The 26,000-nt window shown below is 43.8% G+C and overlaps 1 protein-coding gene and 1 pseudogene across 4 annotated transcripts in view; both read left to right on the forward strand.

Moving 5' to 3' along the window:
• Window positions 1–26,000, forward strand: part of MVB12B (multivesicular body subunit 12B) — a 179,257-nt gene that overhangs the window by 102,569 nt on the left and 50,688 nt on the right. The gene's annotated exons all lie outside the window — the stretch shown is intronic.
• LOC120366482 (small nucleolar RNA SNORD116) lies at window positions 1,405–1,481 on the forward strand (annotated as a pseudogene).

Below are 26,000 nucleotides of genomic sequence, written 5' to 3' on the forward strand. Positions count from 1 at the left end.
CCATCACTGTGTCACTCCATAGGGTCTGAAGATGCATTTCTCTAAAAAGATAAAATGATGGTCACTTGGCTTGGCTCACTCTGTCATCCATCTGGGTTAAGGTCGGCAAACTAAAGTCCATGGCCCAACCACAACCACTGCCTGTTTCGTATGACCTGCAAAATATTAAAGCCAAGGATAGTTTTAATATTTTTAAATATTTGGACAAAAATGAAAAAGAGTAAGATTTAGGGACATGTGAAAATTATATGAAAAACTTTAGTGTTTGTAAATAAAGTTTTATTGCCACAGAGCCATGCCTAGTCCTTTACAGATGGTTTGTTCCTGCTTCACATTCCAATGGCAGAGTCAGGTGTGTGCAGCCAGCACCGGACAGCCCACAAATCCTAAATATTTACTCCCCGGCCCTCTACAGAAAACATTTGCCAACCCCTGGTTAGGGTCATCACTCCTAAGCCATGAATGCTGTGCATTTTTACTCTTTCTTACTCTAAACAAAGTATTTAAAAACAATCTTTTTGGTGGTTATTACCTTGCTGACTGTAGCTTTCCTGGTGCTGGTCTCACTGGTGTGACCCCTGTAGCTTTCTGCTTTTGGTTTTTTGAACATGCCTTTAAGACCTTACCTCATGGCCGGGCGCGGTGGCTCAAGCCTGTAATCCCAGCACTTTGGGAGGCCGAGGCGGGTGGATCACGAGGTCAAGAGAACGAGACCATCCTGGTCAACATGGTGAAACCCCGTCTCTACTAAAAATACAAAAAATTAGCTGGGCATGGTGGCACGTGCCTGTAGTCCCAGCTACTCAGGAGGCTGAGGCAGGAGAATTGCCTGAACCCAGGAGGCGGAGGTTGCGGTGAGCTGAGATCGCGCCATTGCACTCCAGCCTGGGTAACAAGAGCGAAACTCCGTCTCAAAAAAAAAAAAAAGACCTTACCTCTTTGGAGGGCCCTCTTCCAGGTCATGTTGATTTCTCTAGATTCTACTCCAACCCCACCCTGAGTTTCCTGGTCAGGAGTCTAGTGGCTGATAGCTTTCTTCAGAATATCTTTCCTGAAAAGCCTTCTGTTTTAGTCCCAAATGGTGGCACTGTACCTTTTTTCCCTTGGAATTTTTTTGTATGTGTAGATGTCTGCCCATTCACACATTTCTCTTTCATCTATTCCAGAAGGATTTAAGGTAGCTCCAAAAATAGATACGGCCACATGAAAGTAGAAGTGAAGAAACACAAGCGAATGGAAACAGGATAGAAAGCAGGCACGGCTGCGTGGGGGGGATGTGTAGATTAGGTTCAGAGGCAGAGGCCAGTCCCTCAGGGATAAGAGAGAAGCAAGCCATTTGCTTGGGAAGAACTGAACTGTTCTGGAAGAGCTGTTCTTCCTCATAAATAGGGCCCTGCAGGTCTCAGCGCTGACTCCCACATATGAATTCTTGGAAAGCTGAACAAAATGAGCAAAAAATCTCTACCACCAAAATGAGTGCTTTTGTTTTCTTTATTTCCTTAGTTCTGTACTTTGCCAAATTATTGCCACCTGAGTGTTAATTCTATGGATACATATTAAAAGTGGTAGATGTCTCAGACAGCACTGGGCATGAATGGGAGAAATATAAATATTTACAACCTGTGGGGGTGAAGGAGGCTCCATAAAATGCTATAAACAACATGACACTTGCTTTTCAATGATTATAACTGTAAGTTTGAGAAGAATAGCTTATATATATCCATGTCTTGGGGGGACATCTATTTGTTTGAAATGAACCCCAAATGTCTGCAAGTTGAGTGACGTGTTTCTTATGACATGTTCTTGTGGTGGCCTCCAGCCCATAGGACTCAGGGAATGTCAGCAAAGACAGATCTTCCCCGGCCCGCTGCCCAAGTCGGCGGCACACAGCTGTGCCAGGGGCTTCCTGTAAGGAGAGGTGCCACAAGGAGAGCGCAGCGTGCCTTTTCTAACCTAGGAAGGTTGCTTTGTCTTACGGCTGGTTTTGCTTAACAGACAGGGGACCACAGGATGGGAAACCATCAAGTGTGCTCCTTTTGTGGTGTTTGTTGTTATAATCTGATTTTTGTCTCCAAGTGCATGTTTTTTAACCAAAGAAAGCTTATTTTTCTCTTTTGAAAAAAAAATTGACATAGTAAAATTAAGCAAATACCTGTTAAAACTGGCATGTAATGAAACCAAAAAATTTCAAATATTCCATGAATGCAGGGTGAGCCACAGTGCAGAAACACCACAAAGCCACACCATGTGGTGAGCTGCGGGGCGAGGATTGCTTTCCTCTTCAGGACCTAGACAGGTTGGCTCACTGACGTCTTCATTTATCCATCAGCATTAGGCACCCATAAAAGTGAAGGGGGCACACAATTTCCCAGGACAGAAGCTGTAACCAGGATCTGTCCTGGCAGACAGGGGTGTACTCACCACTCTGCCTTCAGCTTTTTGGTGGTTTTGTCTTGTTTTTCTTTTTGATTACTGGAAAGGCCAGCTTATTGTCCTCCACAGCTGTTTGCTTTTTGAAAACCAGCCTCCTTTCAGGATGTTTGACACCAGGAAAGATGTCAGTGTGGACAAGAAACTGTCCATCGTCTCATCCGTTTGGATCATGGCTCCTTGTACAGAGAGAAGGAGGATTTTATCAGTAACTCTGAACTGTGGGTGAGCCACGGAGCTCTGACATTGGAGTAGGAAAGCACAAAGCAATTAAAAATAATTAATGATTTCTGAATATCAGCCTTCTCCATGCAGTTTTAATCTAGTCCTCATTTAAATTGGAAGATGGACATTTAATTATCAGTATTATGAAATTCATGATTTATATATTTCATCCAATTGGATAAAATTTCTGCCACCAGCTTTTCATCTTATGATGAAAAAAATGTGTATCTTACAATGTGATCATTTAAAAACTCATCTACAGCATACCAAACAATTCCAAACATATTTTCCTTTCATTTGTGGTGATTACATGATTTCTGTCTCTCAATTAGGAAAAAAAAAACTCACCCAGAAAATTGAAAATAAACTTAACACTTTAATGATCAGGAAGTGCTGCAGGGCTGGAAAATGAAGGCTAAAAGACTCAAACAATAGGGTGCTTGAGAAGCGCTGTTCTTCCCTGTGTCAGGTGTGCTAACACCACCGCTTGGCATGTTGTAATGTTCATGGTTTGATGCTGCAGAATTTGCATCTGCATTCTGGGTGTGCATGTGCCTGTGGTTCTCATATTCCCTGTGCTCGGGTGAGTGAGTGGGCTGAGTGAGTGTGTTATTGATAACCACCATGGAGGGAAAGAGCCACTGTATTCCGGTGCAAGCCCTTGAATAGTGTGAGCCTCCTCGTTCCCAGGTGTCCCTGTGGCCTTTGTCTTCAGTGGGCATGTTCTCTTGGCTCGGGGTAGCCTTGCATTTCTGACCCCGGCTTCCCTGAGATTCTTTGCTCCACGGAGGATTTTCATAATCACTGACAACTGGCTCACGCCGTGGTGGGTAAGCCAATGGGGGGCTGGGCCAGAACCTGAGATGGGAACATCACTTTGGCACGGCCACCGATAATAGCATATGGGAAAATTCCTGAATGAAGTGAAAAAATATCTATAATAATGGTGCTTGAACCAAGGAGGAGAGAAGTCATTTTAAAGGCAGATACATTTTTATCATCACCCATAAGAACCATTTGTATCATCCCCTACAAGAACCCTTGTCTATCCATCTCGTCTTGCCTTGACTGACAATAAAATCAAGTATAAAGAAAAATAGAATAGGAAAAAGAAGAAATGAATGAGAGTGGATGGGGAATTGATCGCACGGTGTATTTGTGTATCCTGATGTAAAAGGTGCGGCTGACAGGTGGCCAGGTTTGCTCTGTACACAACCATGTGTGTGCTGTCAGGCGCACGCACGCTGCCTTGTTTCGATTGATGAATTGCCTGCTTTCTTGATTAAACCTTCCGTCACTTAAGAAACAAAAAGCCTGTGTTTAGATGGCAGAGTGGGACATGTCAAAAAAATCTGTCTCCTTTACCTTTGTGCAGATGTTGGGCACAGACTGTAACATGTATTATTAAAATGAATGTGGCATTTACTGTGCATTATTCCTTTCCTGGGAGAAAGGACTGTAAATTATATGCTAATAATAAGCTTTAACCCTTTCGAAATGCAAAAGATTTAAGAGTGCAAATATTCATGTAGGCCTGGCTAATTGGATGTGCTTTTCTACATCCGCCGAGGTGGCTGTGTCACTGAAGTTAATGAATAGCGTGCGCAGGCGAACACACGGGGCACTTGGGGAACTCTTGCCTCCTGGAGGTTTTCTGCAATGCCAGTGCCTCCTGTAGGACTTCAGAGAGAGATCGACCCTGAGAACCCTGAACTGGGCTCTGGGTCATCTTACTCCAGATGAAGTCCATGGTCAGGTTCAATTCCCCAGAGCCCTCTGGAGCTGAGCGTTAAGCATGGTCCTCTCTTCGCACGCCTGCATTCTCACTTATGGGGCTGGGCCTGGGCCTTCTGGGCTGTAGCCTGGCAGGTATCAGGCTTTGGTGCCCAGCCCTTACTTGACTCTCTTCCTTGACCAGGCTTTTCTAGCCTCAGTCCAGTTGCCCAGGTAGCTGACTCATCTCTCCACAGACCTGCCTGGGCCCCTTGCTCCTCAGATCTTACCTTTGTGCCCCGAGGCAGCCTGACTGCATTCATTCACACCTCCGACCTCACCTGCCTGGTGCTGGGGCTGTCAACAACCAGTCCCACCTGTTCCACCAGCCCGGGGTTCCCTGCGTCCTCCTCTGTCTTGTGCTCTGCTTGTCCCACCGCTCCAGCAGCTCAGATTTCACCACCTTTTCTTCTCTCTGTTCCTGGCTTTGGCTCTGAAGACCGCTCCCAAGCTTTCTCTCTACCAGGCTTTTCTGATTCCCTTCCCGCTGCTGATGCTCTCTCCTGGTTTACCCCACACTACTTTGTGTTGGAGAATTTTCACCTGTGGGCACCTTGAGAGGGCAGAGGCTTTATTATTATTATTTAATCTTTCTCAATTAAAATACAAAAAGGAGCTTCCATCCTTTCATGGAGGCCCCCTTTTTTTTTTTTAAATTGAGAAAGATGTATGAAAACAAAGGCAAAGACAAGAGCAAGGTTGTTCACTCCATTCACTCATCAGTCACTGAGAGCTGCCTGGTCCTATGCTCTTCAGGGCAAGCCTGCTGAACTGATAGGGCATTTGGGGTTGGAAGCATAGGGTCAGAATCTTGGCTCTGACAGGTACGGGCCATCATACAGTGCTGCTGTGAGCAGTTGCCCAGGTTGTACACTGCACAAAATATGTGAATGGCATTCCCGAGAGCTGTACAAGGACCCTGCACAATGCTACTTTGGGCAGTGTTAGTTATTCATACCTTTAAAAGAATGTAGTAATGCCCATTTCTTTACTGGATTGTTGTGAAGACCTAGGGTATGTAAGAATGTTTTATAAACCAGGAAGCAGTGCAGGAATGTCACTTCTTTCCATATTCACCTCCCCTGCAGGGCTGTGATCCGAGAAAGAGCCCAAAGATTTGTTGAGAATTATCGCATGGGGCACGCTGGCTTGGGCCCAGCATGGTCTTCATCTTCTTAGCCCGACCTCCCTTATATAATTTTGACATATAAGATTACTTCTCGGAGTGCTCAAAGAAAATTTCTTCCTCAGTCCAGAGAAACTTACAATAAAAGTCTCTCTGGCATGGCTCAGCTCAGTGCCCGCTGGAAGCCGAGACATTCTGTCACGCATCGCCACTTAGAAGTGGGCTATTTTCTGTGGCAAGCAGCCCACGATCCCTTTCTCAAGAAGGTGACAGAATGATGGCTTGCGGGCAGGAAGGAGAGAGGTGCTTGGCAGCGTGAGGCTGTTACTTCTATAAAATCTTCCAACGTACCTTTGGTTTTTTGGTGGAAAAGTGCCTGGGGGATAGATTTCTGCTCCAGGCTTTCATTTCTGGTTTTCCTGTGCCCCATGGGTAGGAAAAAGTTAAGACTTTTTCCAGTTAAGTCATTGTGAAAAATAAAACTATTACTAGGTGACAGATACTTCGGTGCTCTTAAATAGGCCACCACCTTCCCACCGCGCTTTCCTTCTCTTCTTGGTTTTTAAGCATGGCAGAGCTTAGGCGGCTGGTTTAATGGGCCACATCCCCTTCTTAACTTGGAAAAGGGTTAAATTTGTGGTCGAGGCAGCCAGAAGAAGCAGGGCGGGAGCCCAAATAGCTGGGTGCAGGCCCTGGCTCTCCTACCAACTGGCCGACTGGCCAAGTGAGGCCAGCAGAGCACCCAGCCTTTCTGGATTTAAATTCCACATCTCTCAGTTGCAGTAGCAACATGGATCATTTGAACATAGCACTAGATCGGCTCATTCTTACGGGACACTTGCTGTGCACCAGGCATTGTCTGGTGTCTCAGGTGGAGGTGGTCACGCCCACCTCCCAGGACTAAAGCTGTGTGGGAAGGAGCCTTGGTATGTTCTACAGCTTGAGGTGCCCAGGCCTCACAGTGGCCAGCAAATGTGCATTTACTGCCCCTGGACTTCACAGGCATTCTGTCCACACTGCCCCAACTGTAACGTTCCTCAACACATAAACTCAGAAAAACCAACTTTCCGACACCTTTCTCCCTGGATGTGTATCTTCTTTGTCTAGTTTTTCAGCAGAAATATGACCCCCCTTCCCCCTGATAATTTCCTGCCTTAGAGACAGCCTAATTGTAGACCTGGCCAGAGAAATGCTGAAAACAAAGGGAACCCCCATGAGCCCAGCTCTTCACCTGCTCTTAGCATTTCTTCAGAGGCTTACTCTGGAGTGAATGATGTCGTGTGGGTGACCAGACACTCCTGCCTAGGGGCAGCTTATGCCAAATTCGCCTTTTGTTTCTTTCTCTGCCTCTGTCTCTCTCAAAAAAACTCTCAGCTGAATGGGGAAAATGGTTAAGGCAGCTTCTTTCATTGAAACATTTAGGGAGCTGAAGTTGTTTTTTGCTTTATTAAAATGGATTGAATTAATTAAATGAATTTACTTAGTAATACCCAGCCTTCCTCTGACTTACCCTGTGTAAGGTGTGGCATATGCACTTTCCATGCATTTTGTTATTTAATCCCAACAAATCCTTACCAAGAAAACCTTTTACAGATGGGAAATCTGAGGTCTTGAGAGACTGTGATCAGCTCAGAGTGACGCCTGTGGTACGTGGCAGGGCTGAGATTCAGACCCAGGACTCTGATGACGGACACTGAGCTCAAAACCACCATACTGAGGATGCTTCTTTAGTGCAGGTTGTGTGAGACCGTTTCCCTCCCCTCATCAGATTGAAGGTTAGAAATGGCACACAGACCTGGAGTGAATCGTGCTAGGACTAACTTGGTGTATTGGGTCTCAACCCTGTTTAAACTCTCACATGGGCCCCTGGATGATCATCTCTGGGACCTCATCAGAGTGAGGGCTTTGACATTTGGCTGATGGCAATGCCGGATCCAAAGGACAAAAGGAATAGGGGTATGGCTCCCATCACTCTTGCTGGGAAAAATGTTGAAGGTGGGAAGCCCAAGGCCTCCTTACTTAAAGTTAAGTGACTTGGGCAAGAAGCTGAACCCTTCTGTGCCTCTCTCTCCTTACCTGTTTAATAGGGGTGATGGTGACTTATGGTGAGGCTTAGAACCATGCCTGGAACACAGAAAGTGCTGGTTATGTGTTGCTGTGATTGTCAGTATCCAAAGCCCTGTCCTCCCAGCCCCTTCTCAGATCCTTTTCCAGCCAGGAAAGGGGTTATACCAGAACCTCAAAGAACCTCTGCCTTCATAGTGCGGGCTGCACTGGCCTTGCTGGTGTAAACCTGTGTCTGGGGGAGCTCTGGGCACTGGGAGGTCTCTTTGTGGTGGCCTTCTCTTAGCCTATAGTGATGGTGATGGTGTGCAGCCCAAACCCATCTTATTGGATCTGAACCCCGAGTGTTCTTCTTCCCTACCCTAGCTCTCCTGTGCCGTGAATCCCTGTACCCTGCCCATGGGTGGGGCTGTTGTTTGAACTGGTAGTTACCTTTGTGCTACCTTTCCTGCTTGGAAGCTTCATTCTCTGGATTGGGCCTCATAAGAGCCATCCTCTCCTAAAGTCAAGCCCAAGGTTACCGAGCCAGTATCATGAGCATTCCCTGTGAGCGCTGCAGAATAACCCCCACCTGTGACCCAGTCAGTTCCCAACCCCAGCTTCCACTCCTGCCTGCTCCCAGCCCCTTGAGTCCCCCAGCTGCCAGTGTTGCTGGGCTCCCATGCTCAAGCATCTCTGAATTAGGACAATAGTGGCAGGACATCAGATTCCAGGTTGGTGTGTTTAAACTCTCGATGGTCTGCTAAAGATGGACAGAGGCAGTGGCCAGAACTTGGGGAGAAGCTGGACAGTCGCACAAGCTTTGGTGATGAGATTGATCTTTCAGCTCTTATGCAATATGAGGGCCCTTCTTTTGTGTCAGAATGAATGCATTTAACTGCTGAGATTAGGACAAAAGAAGTTCTGATCTTTTTTAGAACAACAAAGCCACCTGTCTTGTGTGGACAGAGTACCTGAATCCATCCACTGTCAGACAGTTGGTGTTTGTGTCCTGAATACTGAATGGCTTTTTCTCTCTTGTTATTAATGGCCAGTGATGGTCCTAAACCCATTTATGTTTTCTAAAATATCTTCAGTCCTGCAGCCTGGAGTTTGGATGGAATATATTTATCACCTATCCCGGAGAATGAGGCTCCTGATTTCCCAGATTTGTCTTACAATTGTCTCTAAGACAATGAATGATGCAGAACGCTCCTCCAAGGTTGAGATCCTTTGTTAGAGAGCAGTTTCTAACGCCTGACTTGTTTTATAGCATGGACGATCTCATGATCCACTGGCGAGGCAACATCCATAATTTTGAATGAGAGAGGGAAGCTTGCCTCGGTGGCCCTAAGCATCACTTCTGGTGACACACTTAGCAGTCCTTAATCGCTTGCTACCTAGAGGCAATAAACGGACCCATCTTTATGTTCCATCGCCTGTGTGTTTACCTGAAATATACCCTGCATAGCAAAGTGCCAGTTTCCAGTTTCACTCCTGCCAGAAGGCCCTTTGGCTCATGAATTATACGGCCCTCACTCACCCCTATTTTGCCAAAGGTGGTTGTGCCTTTTGTAGGCCCAAGACCGCAGCTTCTTTGGCCGGGAAACCCCTTGGCTATTTATGCTTCTTGTAAAACTCTGGCCATTTGCTTGGTTTCTGAGCTCTAAGAAAGGAGATCCATCTCTGGTCATCATGTGGGGTTCAGGGTTATTCCGGGAGGGTGGGATGATGACATCTCATTCACTGGTGTGTGCCTAATGCCCAGCCCAGGGCCTGGCATACAGGAGGCGTTCCACGACACTCGATGTTCTCTTGATTCTGAGAGGACCTGGGTCTTAGAACCGGTTCACCCTTTTGTATCCACCCTTTCTGGCTACATGACTTTAGACAGTTTATATAACATTTCAGTCTGTTTTCTTTTTTATAATTTTGAATTTCATTTTCTCTTCTGAATTTGAGGATTAGAGATAACATACATGAAGTGCCTAGTGCCTAGTACCGAGTGGGCACCCCAGACACGGGAGCTGCTGTGACTGCCTTAAATACTGTTATTTCAGGGAAGTGCTGCCTATTATACCAGAAAGCACTGGTCTCCTTCACCCTGAAGTGTGACCCCACCTGAAAGTCCAGCCGGGGATGGAGAGGGTGCAGCTGGCAGAAGGAGCTCACGCAAGGTGGGACCTTCACGGTTCAGGGAAACTTTTGGCATAATACAAGGCAAACCCTCCCTCTTGGTTCAGAAATCAGTAATTGCTGGAGATGTTAGCTTGCTACTGGGTGAAATGATTTGAAAGAGAGAACTTCTCAACATTTTAAACCGGCCTCAGTTTTCCATGTTCCTTTTCATCAAGTGGGCTCTGCTTTGAGAAGGGATCATATCAGCGCTCAACCTTGTCAGTGGTTTTCCTTCTTTGCCTTTCTTTTTCTTTCTCTTTGGCCTTGGCTCCATTTTTTCCAACCCCTCCCCTCCCAGAACCTTTTTTTTTTTTTTTCTAGAAAAAAAAAAAAAAAGTTTCCTTCCTTGCTCCAGAATCACACCACCCACCGAGCACATCATCTGGAAGTCCCTGTCCCCGAGCTCACTTGCTGCCAGGCCGGTGGCCTCCAGAGGCTTGAAGGCCACAGGGGCACACCATCTTTTCTCAGGACTGGAGAGAGCAGATTAGACAACATCCTCAGATGTCCCATCTCGTGGCAGGTTGCCGCGACCATCAGGGCTTCGACTGTAGATGCTGGGGGACTGCTTGTTTCTTCAGTCTACATTTTCTAGCACGGTATCGTCCCTTTTATTTGGATTTAATGAGGACAGACATTTTAATCAGAGGTTAGTCATTTATTTTTGCAAACTATTGTTTTGATTCATCATTTTTGCAGATAATTAAATGGTTCAGTTGGCACAGAATGTCTACTTTATTAAAACAGGTAATTTTGGTGAAAAAAGATGCTGCTTTTTGGATCACTGCACAAGAATTGCTTTTATCTTCATCTTTGAGCATAGTTTCTGGTTATTTTGCCAGGAGGCTCTCTCGTTTGCAGGCATTTGGTGTCCTTTCTGGTCTGGAGGGGCCTGCCCTTTGATGATTGGGATGTTAGCAGATTTTGAAATAGGAGCTGAGTAAATTCTGTGCAGCCACCTTTTAGGAAGACTCTTACTTAGGTTTTAATTGGATTGGGAAAAAGAACCTACAAGTTATGAACTTTGCAAAGCAGCAGTTCTTATGCTAAAAACAGATTAATTGTAGCCCTCAAAGTGGGTGGAGTTTAAAAGTCAATTACTGCTTGTCCTATTATAATTTACACACATAGGATTTGAAAAAGTCCGTCACTTAGTGTAAAAATGAAAAGGTTACGTGTACTAGTTTGAGTACACCTGTGACTTTTCATTTGTAAATGCTTTAGCTACATGTATTTGTGTGTATGCAACTTGTAGCTGCGGAGTTACAACTACATCTGTGAGCAAGATTCCTTACGAAGAGTAACCTTTAAGGTCTGGTTCTTTAAATTCATAGTGGCTCAGCATATAGTCCTTTGTCTGGCAGTCCAATTCACTTGTGGGTGCAGTGGCCAGCCCCAGCAGAGCCTAAAGGGCACTCTACTCATGAGTCATGAGCTAGTAAGGGAATGGCCCTTCATGGGTCAATTTTTTAAAAACAAATTGCTCACAACATTTGCTTTCCTTGATTTTTTTTTCCATGTTTGTGCCCTGAATCAGTTAATTTACTCACTGAAAGGATTTATTTTAGATGGACCAATTAAAACTTTGGAAGCTAATTTTTTGCTGAGCAGAGCAGACCTCTGAAAACACAATTTATAACATGGCTTCTGCCCTTTTCCACAGAGAGCTGTCGTATGGTACTATAACCTCGGGTGCTTGTAGAAGTACAAAATTGCTGTTCTTTGTCCTCCAGCTCTGGGGCTGAGCTGTCGTGTGGGTGGGTTTCTCGAGGCTTCCCATTGTTTTAGGGTGAACAAGCGAGTCTGAAAAGTCCAGCCCAGCCCAGGAGTAGCACGCTGTATTTGTTTGCTTGCATAAACTCCATAGTTTAATTTTTTTTAATAGGAAGCTGCTATGTAGTTCGGATATTTAAACAGTTATTAACCGAATGACAATTAACAGATTGCATAGACAGATTTTCTTTTGAAAACCTCTGAAATTGAGTACAGTTTGCAAAACTATCACGGCATAGTAATGACAATGAATTTTGATTTCCCGGAACTGATATTAGACTCCTTATTAAACTATGTGCATCTGCTTTTAATTTACTCCAAATAATTGGAAAATGCAATGAAGCTTTCCAATTAAAGCACGGCTTTATGCTGTTTAATAATACCCCCATAATATTATAGCTTATGAAGTGACAGGTGAGTTGGTGTATGAATAAAACATAAAGGCAGCAATAAGGGACAGAAAACCGGAGACAGTTGTGGGGATTTTAAATGCTGGATGTAATTTGCATATATTAATCTCTTCTTTTCAGCCTTATCAGGCGTTCTTCAGTATTTGAAGTTAAAATAGCGTTGACAGGCGGGAGTACGCTTAGTTTTTTCAAGGATTTATTACTTGTATAATTTCTGATCTTTAATAAGCAGATATGACTGATCCTCATAGTTCTATAGAAATCAGTTAATTGTTCCAGATGGCGTGTACTGATTATGCAAAATTACTTTTCACACCATTTTTTTTGTGATGGAGTTTGGAGTAAAATTAAATTTTTTATAGCCTTCTTATCATGCTGTTTTACAGTGGTTTTTCCACAGAAGTTGAATTTAATCTACTATATTACATTGACCGGCACAGTTATTCTAATGTAGCATTTTGTGATTTGACAAAGAATAATAGAACACATTGCTCATTGTTCATTACTGTGTCCCTAATAAAAAGGAACTCCTGTGTATAGAACATAGCTGTTATTTATGAAGAATGCCTAATTCATACAGTTAAAAATGCAAAATTGTATTATGAACTAGTTCCTTTTGGGGAGAGACTATCTGGGAAAAGCAAATGGAAATAGGCTTGTTGCTACAGATTTTACATGCTAAGGGAGGAGCCTTCTTTTAATGACCATCGTGTTTAAATTGTGCTACTTTCTTCTTTGAAGAAGGAGGAAAAAAAAAGATAATCTTATTCTATTAAGAGAGGTGTCACTGGTTGACTTGTCTTGATTTACATAATCGCAAAAGTCGTTCATAATTGAATAGGATTTATAAAAGGCGGTTACACTTTGGTGTAAAGTATCCAAAAAAAAAAAAAAGTCTAAAAGGCATCAATGGTAATTCATCTCTAACATTTTCCAAAGTGTTGGTTTATCACCAAGGCCCTTGTGTTGGTGTCAGATCCAAGTCCAGGTGGTGTGTGCCTCTAGGTGACATTCATGTGGGCTGATCCTCGTCCAGGTTCTCAGATAACACACTCTCTACGGTTCCGCTGCTAGTGGGATGTGAAGTTCTCAGCCGATTCACTCCAAAATGGGACTGAGGGGGCTGTCACCTTGATGCAGGAGTGGATGCAGTTTCTTTCCTTTAGGAAGACCTCTTCCCAGAGCACAGTGGGCTAGGGGTGGAAGGAGAGAGCATTCTGTTGCATCAGAAATCCTGTTTGGATATGTGGTGTTTTCAATATAGCAGATAAATTCATAGAAAAATATTTCTGTGTATATAGTCTGAAGTTTGACCTGTTTACCAAAGAGCCCATCATGTATTAAGTCTTCACAGGACTTGTGTAGACTTGGGACATACCTCTATTTTAAGTAGAGCCGAATCCTGTGTATGATACTCACTCAATCACTATGGGGTCCATCTGCTTGCTCCGGGTAGTTCTGGTCCTACTTATCAGCAATTCCACATGCTTGAGAACTCATCCTTGTTTGAACAGACTTGAGGAGGATTTGGATCTGTTTAAAGGGTTAGATTCCCTTGGCCCTAGGGGAATCAGACTTTTTTTTTTTTTTTTTTAAATACACTTAAAAGAGCAACACTGATTGCTCTTCATACAGGGGGCCCTGGAGTGGAAGCAAGCCTGCATTGATGCCCATGAGTAGGCTCTGGGGAAACAAAGACAAGCCACAGAGAGTGGCAGACCTGGGGGCTCTGAGAGTGCTGGGCAGGGAGCTCGTGGGTCTGCTGGGGGTCAGGGCACTGGGCAAGGAGCTTGCAGGGTCTGCTGGGGGTCAGGGCGCTGGGCAAGGAGCTGCAGGGTCTCCTGGGGGTCAGGGCACTGGGCAAGGAGCTGCAGGGTCTCCTGGGGTTCAGGGCACTGGGCAAGGAGCTGCAGGGTCTGCTGGGGTTTAGGGCTCTGGGCAAGGAGCTGCAGGGTCTCCTGGGGGTCAGGGCACTGGGCAAGGAGCTGCAGGGTCTGCTGGGGTTTAGGGCACTGGGCAAGGAGCTTGCAGGGGATGCTGGGCACAGGGAGCTCTCAGGGTCTCCTGGGGATTGGGGCACTGGGCGCAGGGTGAGAGTTTTTCTCTGGGAATGTGGGGTCTCCATATAGACCTGAAACACAGAGTCTGTTAGAAGCCCAGATGTTAGATTCTGTTAGAAGCCTACTGCCTGTGCCACACAGATTGTACCATGTACATTATACTATGTTCTGGTCTTCAGAATATTTTTGGTTAAACTCTTATTTTGTATCTACTCTGGTCTTGAAGGACATTTCACAGTAAGGTGATATATTTGGCTCCTAATAGTACTAGAATGACTAATTAAACCAAACACGAAGAAATGTGACTCAAAGCCTAGAGGACTCTCTCTCACTTGTACAGTACCAACCAAATTCTGTATTCACTTTACCTCCAGAGCTTCAAAAACTTGAAACTTTTCACATACCCCTTCTGTAAACCCAAAATGTATTTTTGTGAAAATGAAAATTATGTGAAAAAGAGAATGCATAAATCAGAGATGATTAAAAATATTTGTTCTAATGCAGTAATAATTTGGTAGTAATGCTTTCATCAGTATAGCTTAAGGCTACATTAAGTGGACAGACTTTATATAGATTCTCTAATTTTAATCTTCAAAATGCTATCTAATGTCTCATTAAGACTTGCATATAATGTATCTTAAGTACAGTCATTAAATATAGTTTAGGGAGATTTATGTTCAGATATTGCTTAAAGATGTTTTAATAGGCCCATTTACTCTGATGATATTAATGAGCTCTTAATACAGACTAAGCTTCTAAAACTAGTGGTAAAGACTCCCAGCCTGAACACAACAACTTGGAATTAATGCCTGGTTTGGACAGAAGCCTGAAGGTGAGTCCTGCAGACACTTCAGGGTCAGCTTGAGCCCCTTGCTGAATGGAGCCTTGCGTTTCAGAAAGGGGCCTCCTGAAATTGGATCTGCCTGCTGACTCCAGAGCACCCATTCTGCTGCCAGCCTGAGTACAGTCTTTTTTCTCCCCCAAACTGTGCACAGGACATGTGCTAACTAGACCGAAGTACATCTCCAAGGTCATTTGAGAGGCATTGACAGCCTTGGCGGTGGCACTGTGGCCTGTGAGGGGTTAAAGGAGGCTGTTGCTAAACTTCCTGTGGAAGCATCTGCCAGGTAAGGTGTGCACAGTCTGGCATCGTTATGTGAAACAGCTTCCCTCTGCCATGAGTGAACTGTAAAAGGTCACATGGGTGTGCTTTCATCTTTAAGGCATTCGTCGTAGTTGAAATATACATAATAAAGTAGTCCTGCTAATTCAAAATCGGAAAGAAGAAAAGCCCAACAGGAACCTCCGTGAGCCCCTCGCACACGTGCACAGTTGTTCTCCAGACCTCACTTTTAAATGTGTGGCAAAAAAATCTGTTTTAGTATTTCCCTCTTTCGGAGAAATATTGGAAAGTACATTTTTTTGCTTCAATTATTTTAAGGGAGGAAAAAAAAGAACCCGTGAGTTCAGAGACTTTTCTAATTACTAAATTGGTTTGTTATAAAAAGATAATAGCAAATTTCTTCTTTTCATAATTGGACATTTCTTCCCTGTAGGCTAATGCAGGCACAGCCCGCGCATGCACAATAAGTTGTGCTTTTGAAAAGCCATAACTAGCTAATAACAGCTACAGTGTCATCAGAGAGTAATGGTGTGCTGATTAGCATAATTAATGACAAATGGTGGTGCGGAATTGGTGGATTGGTTTAGCGGATGATGAATGCGGCGAGGCCTGGGCTGGGGCCTGCCAACTAGGCCTCGCTGGCTGTCAGCCCTTCTGTTCTCCCGATGCAGCCCTCATTAGTCACGATGGGAGGTGCCAGTTTGTATTCTGTTTGGAGCACAGAAAACTTAATAATCCAAGCAAATGTGGCTTTCCCTTTTTCCTCTGTATTTACTCACAAAACCCTCTCACTCATTTCCATTGTGGCTGAACCATTAAGACACAGCTCTTTCCAGATCCCTCGGTGAGGCCTGAAGGCGAAACAAAAGGGAGCATAATAGAGAGAGACAGGTATCTCAGAGCCTTCATCTGACCTTCGATGAATTACTCTCACTAGAAAGACTTCTGTTTCATGAACCCTGTTTATCTGTGGACTTATAAAAGGAAAAGAGATGAACTCAGTAAGCGATACATTCTGTCCTGAAATAAGAGTAGCACATTTATCTTTGACTTGATGAATCAGACCTAATTTGCATTCGCAAATGAGACTGATAAAAATGGATTTACCTTTTAACCTTTAGAGGAGGAAAGGTATTTCTCTGCAAGATTTCTGGGGCTATCGTTTCTTAACCGATAAGAAGCCACTCCTTTATCAATAAAGATGAAAATCTGTAATTTGCATTAGTGAATGAGCCTAATTATTATATACTTAATTAGCATCTGGAAATGAGGATTATCTTAATTACAAAGCACAATTTCCCTAATAGCTACAAAACTGTAAGTTTGATCCATGTGGAAATTGGTAACTATTATTATGTAATTAGTGATAACATTAATAGTACAGAATATTTGGATGTAATTTGCATATGCAAATGTGATTTACCTGAGCCAAACAAGTGGACCATTAATGATTAGAGCATGATATAGCTGACTGTAAGTTCTAGATAGCTGAATGGTACCTATTATGCAGAATATCTAGATTATATAGTGGTAGAGTTAGTAAGGACCTTTTATATTTATGTGGTCAGGGTGGATTTTGCTTTAAGAAGAATTAGTAGCTGCTGGGTTAAATAATGAAGCTAACTGCTTAGAGGAATCGCCCATAATCATCTCCTTGACTTTGATTTTTTTCATGCTTCCCAGTATCCCTTGAATCTGAGATTATTTTCCCTATGTACTTTAACAATTCTGAATTTTGGATCTGTCTTACAGTTGATGTGTACTTTTAAAGCGGTGACACACACACAGGAGCATAGTGAATAGTGAAGTTGATGGTGCGGCTTACAGTTGTTCAGGGGAGAATCAGACCTTTCTGAATTTTATCCACAGGGCCCTAGAGCCTCCTTCCATCAGAACTGGTTCTTTGTCTGTATCTTCTAGGGTTCTATCTCCTTCCTCTCTCAGACTGATGCATGCTTCCCAAAGCTGTGTGCTCATGGCGGGGTGGATTTTAGAGTAGACATGGTTGGCCTTTATGAAAATGTCATCCATAATAGCATATCAGTGGATATCATTATTCCGAATGGGATTAAAGTCGGTATATTGATCAGTCTTTGCTCAGTTATCATGACAGTAACAAACACCCCTCCAGATCACAATGGCTTACAGTATCACCATTTTGTAACATGGAACTTGGAAAAGTAAATTGGAACTTGAGTGGCATGTATCACTATGTCACTCAAGTTCCAGTTTGATGGCTGTGGATTGGCTGGAACCTTGCTCCATGTGGCTTTGGACTCTGGGACCCAGGCTGAAAGAGCATCTCCTGTCTGTAACTTGCTGTATTTATAGTAGAGGGAAGAGTGAGACCTGGAAGAAACACATAGTGGCAAGGCCTACAGCTGGCCAACATCAGTGGGGAAAGTATATCCTCATCTCCCAGCCCTGCCTTTCACACGGCAGTGGGCAGATGGTCATACAGGGAAGTGGGAACACAGACTCGGGGATGGTGACACTACCCACTGGAGGAAGCTATTTTGAGTTTAGACTCGATAATTATACTGGAAAAAAATAAGTGAATCTGAGACATTAGTTACCTTCCTAGAGTCTAGCAAACACTGGCTGATAGTGCCTGTAGCGTTTCCCTGTGCAGGCTTTTATCTTCAACCCGTAAAGAGCTTGTGTCCTCCTGGGATGGTTAGGCAGAGCCCGGGGGTTTCGTTAGGTACTCCAGCACAGTGGAAGTAGCACTACTCTCTGAAGTTGAAAGCGCATTTTGACCATTTGCAAACGTGAGACCGTGATTCTTTTCTCTGGAACTCCGTTTGCCTTGCTGCAAAATGAAGCTCTTGGACAGAGTGGACCTCCTGTGGCTCTACCCTTCCACTAGTCCTCTGAGCACCCGTTGAGGGCCAGGCGTCCTGCAGGGCTGGAGCAGAGGTGCCGAGAGGTTTTGCCTCAGGGCACGAGGGACTGAGGTTCCAACTAAGCATGACCTGCCCCTCATTTCCTGTAAGAACCTAATAAAAAGTTGGTTCCTGGACCAAAGAGTTCATGGATACTTTTTCCTCTTTTAAAAAATAAAACATAGACACAAACCTTTTCTTATACCTGAACGATAAAAGCAACGTGTTCATTGTAGAAAAGTTACAAAATATGTGAAAACATAGGAAAGAAAATAAATATCAGTTACAACCCCATTACCCAGAGAACCAGTATTTCAGGGTATGGCATTTTAACATTTTTTTCTGTACCATATAGTTACATGTAAAAGTGTATGTTTACCTAATTGTTCTTTCTGGTACTTTTGAAGTTAGACTTATTGAGATACATTTACATGTAATAAAATCCAAGCTCTTTATGTGCACATTTGAGTGACTTTTGACAAATGTCAAATTACATGACAGCCACCTCCAGAAACAAGACACAGAATATTGCCACGAGTCCCATAAATTCACTCATTTCCATTTCCAGCGGTTCCCTCCCCATTGCCAGTCCCTGGCAGTCACTTGCCTGCCCAATGCTGTCACATACATGGAATCATACCATATGTAGCTTTGTGTGTCTCCAGCATAATATTTCTGAGAGTCTTCCATGTTGTTGCATGTGTCAGGAATTTGTTCCTTTCTAACACTGCGAGTGTCCATTCTGCTCTGAGACCCGGTCACGCACCTCATTCCTTATCGTTAAGTGAGGTGGTCCTCAGGTTGAGTTTAAGGATCGTATAATCCTCCCTCTGATGGATACAGTGGACTTTACCTAGCCAGTCCTCAGCGGCTGCATATTCACATTGTCTTCGCTCCTGAAAGTTATATTTTGGTGAATATTCCTTTGCATAAATATATAAACACATTTTTAAAGATTTTGGCATATAATGGTTGAATTTGTTTACACTTCTGTGTATATGAAAGAGGTTTGTTTTGTTTTCCCCACAAGCCTTGCTAACTCGCAATTAGTTTTTAAATTTTTTATCAGTTTGGAAGGTGAGAGGGTATTTTATCATTAATTCACATTTTCGTGATTACTGCTAAGGGTACCTATGTTGAGCTTTGTCCGTCTGTGGCTTCTCTTCTGTTGCAGTCTCATTTTGTTCCTGGAGTTGCAGGAGCTCCTTCTGCAACAAGCTCTTCTTTTGCTCTCATGTTACTTCTGCATGTTTCCAGTTTCGGCTTTGTACTTTCATTTCGCTTTTCCTTTATGTTTTGTGTCTTTGCCGTCACATTTTAGAAAAGTCTTCTCTGTCTTCTGGTATATTCTAGTACCTTCATTTTTTTTTTAACATTTAAATCTAAAGTTATTCTGTGATTTGTTTTGGTGTGTGACCAGGTAAGAATCTAACTATGTTTTTCAAAATTATTATTGAAAAATAATAAATAATCACTTGTTAAGTAATCTTTTTTTAACCAATTCATTTGGAAAACAATTCTATAATAACCTCTTATTGTAATGTATTTTGTGGCTTATGTTGTGTTCCATTGAGTTGAATGCATAGTCCAATGGGAGGATCACACTTTTATTATTATAAATGGATGTATTTTAATTTAGTCTTAAGACTTTACCTTAGTCTTTGTAGTTATTTTTCAGAATGTTCCTGGTAATAATGACTTTTTTACCCAGTTGAAATGTAGAATCACTTCAAGTTCCAAGGAAAATACTTTCAGGATTTTGATTGAAAAAAACATTGAAGTTGTAAATTAATAATTTGGGGAGAGTGGTCATTTTTTTAAATATCTGATCTTTCCTTCCAGAGATATGACTCTATTTATTCAAATGTCTTTGTGTATTATTCAGTAAAGTATTATAGTTTTCTGTGTATATAATTCCTAGGTTTTAAACTTTGTTGCATTACCCATTGTGTTGGTTTTGTTTTTTGTTTTGTTTCTTTTTGAGACAGGGTCTCACTCTGTCACCCAGGCTGGAGTGCAGTGGTGTGATCTTGGCTCACTGCAACCTCCACCTCCTGGATTCAAGCATTTCTTCTGCCTCAGCCTCCCAAGTAACTGGGACTATAGGCGTATGCCACCATGCCTGGCTAAATTTTTGTATTTTTAGTAGAGACAGGGTTTCACCATGTTGGTGAGGCTGGTTTAGAACTCCTGGCCTCAAGTGATCCTTCCCCTCGGCCTCCCAAAGAGCCACAGCTCCCTATTATGTTTTAATTGGTGATTAAATATTTAATTTAATATTGTTGGGTCTTCTTCTTTTTTAGAGATGGGGGTCTTACTATGTTGGCCAGGGTGGTCTTGAACTCCTGGCCTCAAATAATCCTCCTGCCTTAGCCTCTCAAAGTGCTGGGATTACAGGCCTCTGCCACTGTACCTGGCCCTGTTGTTTTTTTAATCTTCATTTGGTAACCGGCCACCTCACTGTATGCTGTTACTTCCAGTCGCTTCCAACCTGTTTACTTGGATTTTCTTGGAAGACAACATCATCTGCAAACACAGATCATTTTATCTCCTTGATGACATTTATACCCCATTTGTTTGTCTTGCTTTGTATTTTTGGCTACAACATTGAAGGTAGTGGTAGTAGTGTTCATTCTTATGCGGTTCCTGACTTGAATGGGGATGCTTCTAGTGTCCCACAGTTAAGTCTGATATAGATTGGGAATTTGGAAGAGAGAGGACTTGATTGTGTTAAAGGACCCATTCTCTATTCCTATTTTCCAGAGGTTTATTTTTTTTTTTTTAATTCAGGCGCTAATGTGAATTTTATATTTAAAAATTCAGAATCTTTCAATATGGTACAGTATTTTTTCTCACTTAGTGATAGATACAAATTATTTTGTTTTGATGAGTTAGCATTTAGAAAGCTATTGTTATATTTCTGAAATAAATCTTTATTATGGTGCATTCCTCTTTACACATAGTACTAGATTTGAGCCGCTGATATTTAAGTTAGGATTTGGGCATTTATATAAGAAAGATCAAGCTTAATGCTTATCAAAATGTTATTTTTGCATGATCTAAGTTTTTTTAAATATAAAAATATTTCTAAAATATTTAAATGGCTGTTCATTTAGGGGAAAAAAGAACGCACACACACACAAAATCCTGTCTGAACTAAGTGGGCCTTAGGAGATGGAGAACTATTTCAGTTTCTTTCACAATTAGTGGTTTTTTTTTTCAGGCTTTCTACTTTTTCTTGAGTCAGTTTTATCATTTGTATTTTTTGAAAGAAAATATAGCCATTTCATCAAAATTTCATCTAAATTTTAAAGTTTATTGGTATATATTTTTATCTAAGAGTTTATGCCTATAGTCACATATATATCCTAATGTTATTTCTCTCTCTCTTTTTCTTGGTTAACCTCGCTAGGTATTTATTTGCTTTATTTTTCTTCTCAAATAGCAACTTTTAAATGTATAAAGTCATTAGACTTTTGCTTTATATTATTCAATACATTTTTATCTGTATTCGTTTCTTTTTTTCACTTTTTTTCTCTTTTATTGAGACAGTGTCTCACTCTGTTGCCCAGGCTGGAGTGCGATGGCCCGATCTCAGCTCACTGCAGCCTCCACCTCCCAGGTTCAAGCAATTCTCCTGCCTCAGCCTCCTGAGTAGCTAGGACTACAGGCATGCACCACCATGCCCAGCTAATTTTTGTATTTTTAGTAGAGATGGGATTTTGCCATGTTGGCCAGGCTGGCCTCCAACTCCTGACCTCAGGTGATTCACCCACCTTGGCCTCCCAAAGTGCTGGGATTACAGGCATGAGCCACTGCGCCCAGCCACCTTTTTTTTTTTTTTAACTTTCTTTCTATTTATTTTAATTTTTTTATAGCTTCCCTTGAATGGTTTCCTCATTTGTTTTCTGTCCTTTTTTGATTTTTAATAAAAATATTTAAGGTTATATAAATATTCTTATCTGTTGCTTTGGTGGCATTCTGTAGCTTTCATATATAGTATTTATTTATAAATGCATGATTTCAGTTTTGATTATCCCTTTGACTCAAGTGTTAGAGGAGATGTTTCTAAGTAATCAAGATTTTTTTAACCTTAATTAATTTCTACTCTTTTTTTTTTTTTTTTTTGAGACAGAGTTTCGCTCTTGTTACCCAGGCTGGAGTGCAATGGCACGATCTCGGCTCACCGCAACCTCCGCCTCCTGGGTTCAGGCAATTCTCCTGCCTCAGCCTCCTGAGTAGCTGGGATTACAGGCACGCGCCACCATGCCCAGCTAATTTTTTTGTATTTTTAGTAGAGACGGGGTTTCACCATGTTGACCAGGGTGGTCTCAATCTCTTGACCTTGTGATCCACCCGCCTCGGCCTCCCAAAGTGCTGGAATTACAGGCTTGAGCCTCCGCACCCGGCCTAATTTCTACTCTTTTATTACATAATTGTCAGAGAATGTGGTCTCTATAATTTTTTGTTTTTTCAAATGTAGTTAGTCTTTGTGATCTAATATATATAACAGTTTTAGTAAATGCTTCATTGATACTGGAAAACACATCTCTCTGTCACAGTGTTTGCAATACACACCCCCCACCAGCAACATATTTTGGTCACATAGGATGGATAGGAATGTACACCCCCATATAGTTATATACACACCTATATAGATATATACATTCATCCATTCTGTTTGACCAAACAATGGTAGCTTTTGCTTTGCACAGTTCTTCTCATGTCAGTATCATTTTGATCATCGGTTTTATTCTGTATGTTTCAGTGCAGTGTTATTGAGGCCATGAAGGTTGATGATGGCTAAAGGTCTATTGTGTATTTTACTTTTCATCGAAATAGAATTCCTCTTTCGTTGCATCTTGCATTTTTGGCCCTAAGTTCCATGGTGCTCCTGTCCCTCATGGCCCTGGCTCTGAGTGCTGCCCCTCTTCCTCCTTCCACTCTGGCCAGGTGAGGCTTCTTCTCTGGGAGCTTTCCTCCTTTGCTGTGGTTGTCTCTTCCACCAGAGAGAGCCCACCTGTTCTCTATCCACACCCCTGCCAGCCTCTGACCCGTGCTGTGTCTCCAGCTCTTCCCGGAAGCCCTCCCTGGCAGCCTCTGTCCTCTGCTGGTTCCTGTCAGTACTGCAGCCTCCTGTGCACCCTGAGCACGTGTCTCTCCGGTGCCCTCCACGTGCACGTCAGCCGCCCTCCCCCACCTCATCCCTTGCTACAGGCACGAACCCCCCTTTCAGAGTTTCCCTGGCCCCAGGAGGACCATGCATATGCTGCAAGTCCAGCCCTGCTCAAGGCCTTTCTTTGCCAGATAATCACCTTGTTATTAAAGGAGCCGATTATGCTACTAGACTCTTCTATTCTTATGGTTCACCCTGAAACACCAGTCAATTTGCTTTTTAAAAAATTACTTCAAGAGCCTTGTGTTAGGCCGTTTTGTGTTGCTCTTCTGTGTAATTTATAAAGAAAAGAGGTTTAATTGGCTCACAGTTCTGCAGGCTACACAGGAAGCTCCAGCATCTGTTCCTGGTGAGGGCCTCGGGAAGCTTCTAATCATGGTGGAAGGCAAAGGGGAAGCCAGTGTTTCACATGGCAAGCACAGGAGCAAGAGAGAGAGAATGGAGAGGTCCCAAATCTCCATGAATTAATAAGGCAAGAACTCACTTGTTACCAAGGGGATGGTGCTGAACCATTCATGAGGGACCCCCTTGATCCAACCACCTCCCACCAGGCTCCCAGCCTCCAGCACTGAGAATCACATGTCAACATGAGATTTGGAGGGGGCAAACTTCCAAACCACATCAAGCCTCATCCCAGAACTTTGATCATTGGAAATGCTTATTTGAAACCTTCCCATCTTCCCTGGTGATACTCCAGGGACCCACACCAGAGCACTAGGCCGCATGGCATAGAAGGAAGGGCAGGGGTTTTAGAGACTGACTCCCTCCCTGGCTGGACATGATCCTATAACTTGCCAATGCTCCTGTCAGCTGCCCAGCTCCTTATACCTGTCTCTCAAGGGGCATTCATTCATTGGGCAGTTACCAAGGAAACTCCCGTGTGCCCAGCCCCAGGGTCAGTTCTGGTCAGTAATCCACACAGTCTTGGCAGAGAGCCCCAGGCAGTGAGCAGGAGCTTATAGCACATGGGGCCCCTACACACCAACTGGATGTGACCTGCCACCGTACAAATACAACCTGCGGAAATCAGATGTGCCAGTCCCTCTGTTGAGAAGTCCCGGTGGCCGCAGGTACATGCTACACTCCACAGAGCTGTCCTGGCAGGTGGCGATGACCGTAGAGATCCGCAGGCCCTTTCCTTCACAGGTTTGCTCTCTGACAGACAGGCCTGGCCTCCCTGGCTTCCTGTCATTAACGTGGTTTCAGATGAGAGTGACCCCCCACAGCACCTCCTTGATAAGGCTCATTTCCAGAGGAAGGCAGAGAGTCATTCTTCATGGTTAAGACTAAAGGACAGCCTTTAGTTTCAGCAAATTTAGCCACTTCCTTTCTGCCCAGAGGCATAGGAGTATTTCAGAACCTGGACAGGGCTGGCCTGGTTCTTAGTATGTGGTTCCCAGTATGTTCTGAGTCCCATGGGCAGGTGTGCTTAGGCTGGGGGGACTGTTACATCATTACCTGCAGCGAGAGATTGGCTTTTGTCCTCTCCTGACTGGCCTTACCATGGAAAAGCAAGTGACTTTTGTGTCTGTTTGGTTTCAGGAATAATAGTCAATATTTATTGAGCTAAGTCAGCTTCACATATAAACTCATTTAATCCTTGAAACCACTCTGCTTCCCATTTTACAAATAAAGAACTAAGACTCAGAGAGGTTAAGTGACTTTCCCAAGGTTGCACAGCAAATCAAGGCAGTGGCCCATTGGTGCCTTCATTGTGCCTCCCACAGAATCCGTAGCAGGCTTTCTCACTCCTCCACGCATAGTTGTAGGTTGCTGTCTCATTTCCTGGGCTAGCACTCCATGAGAGGTGCCCTTGGCCTCCTCCCATCTAGCATCAGAGTTAACCATGAGAGTGCTGCGGTCAAGTTCAGGTCTCAGCCTGGTCTCCCCTGTGGCCAGTGCCTGGGAGGGCACCTCAGGTGATGAGTCCTGATGCTCCCTGCACTGTGCAGAGCCGAGCCCCCGCCCCTCCCTGGGAAGGAAGGTCTGGCTCCCAGGCGGGCAGTGGGCAGGCTCCCTTCCTCTGATTAGGCAGCCTAATGGATGGCCGGCTGAGCGTGCAGATCTGTCCGGGGACTAGTGGACTCTTACCGCCTGCTCCCAGAGCAGCCTGGGATGCCAGCCCATTGGGGTGGCACAGATGGCAAGCCCAAATGACAAAGTAAACTCCAATATGTCTTGGAGACATTGTCAGCCTGCAGCTTATTTGTCATGTCACAGCAGCCTTGTGGCCCAGGGACGTACTCCCTCCCCGGCCCTGCTCCCTCCCCATGTGAGGATTATTTACAGGAAACTGCATTTGATAGGGCTGGGGAGGGGGAGGACATAAAGAAGGAGGGGTGCCAGAACAGACGTTGGTCGTTTTCTCATGTTTGGGAAATTAATAACAGTCACTTACCTAGCATTTACAGAGTGCTTCACCCAAACTCTTCTAGTCTTGTAGCAACCCAAAGAGGTGTAGCTATAATTAATCCCGGTTTACAGACACAGAAACCGAGGCACAGAGAGCTCAGTCGACTCTGTCAGCCATACAGCTAATGAGAGCTGGGATTCCAGCTCAGGCTAGTGCAGTGGAAGCTGAAAGGGCACTTGCTGCTTGCTCAGGGCTGGGTTCTGGGAGGCAGATCAAGCAGGAGGAATGACACTCTGTATCCCAGGGATGTCCTACAGCCCCGCAGGTGCAGACCAGCTGTGCCACCCATCCCGAAAGGGGACACATTAAGCCAGGGCAGTTGCACTGTTTGGCCTTTCTCCCATTGTGACTGGGCCCTGCAGTGGGTGACTGTGGCTGTGGCTGT

Source organism: Saimiri boliviensis, chromosome 2 (assembly GCF_048565385.1).
Source record: "Saimiri boliviensis isolate mSaiBol1 chromosome 2, mSaiBol1.pri, whole genome shotgun sequence".
NCBI lineage: Eukaryota > Metazoa > Chordata > Mammalia > Primates > Cebidae > Saimiri > Saimiri boliviensis.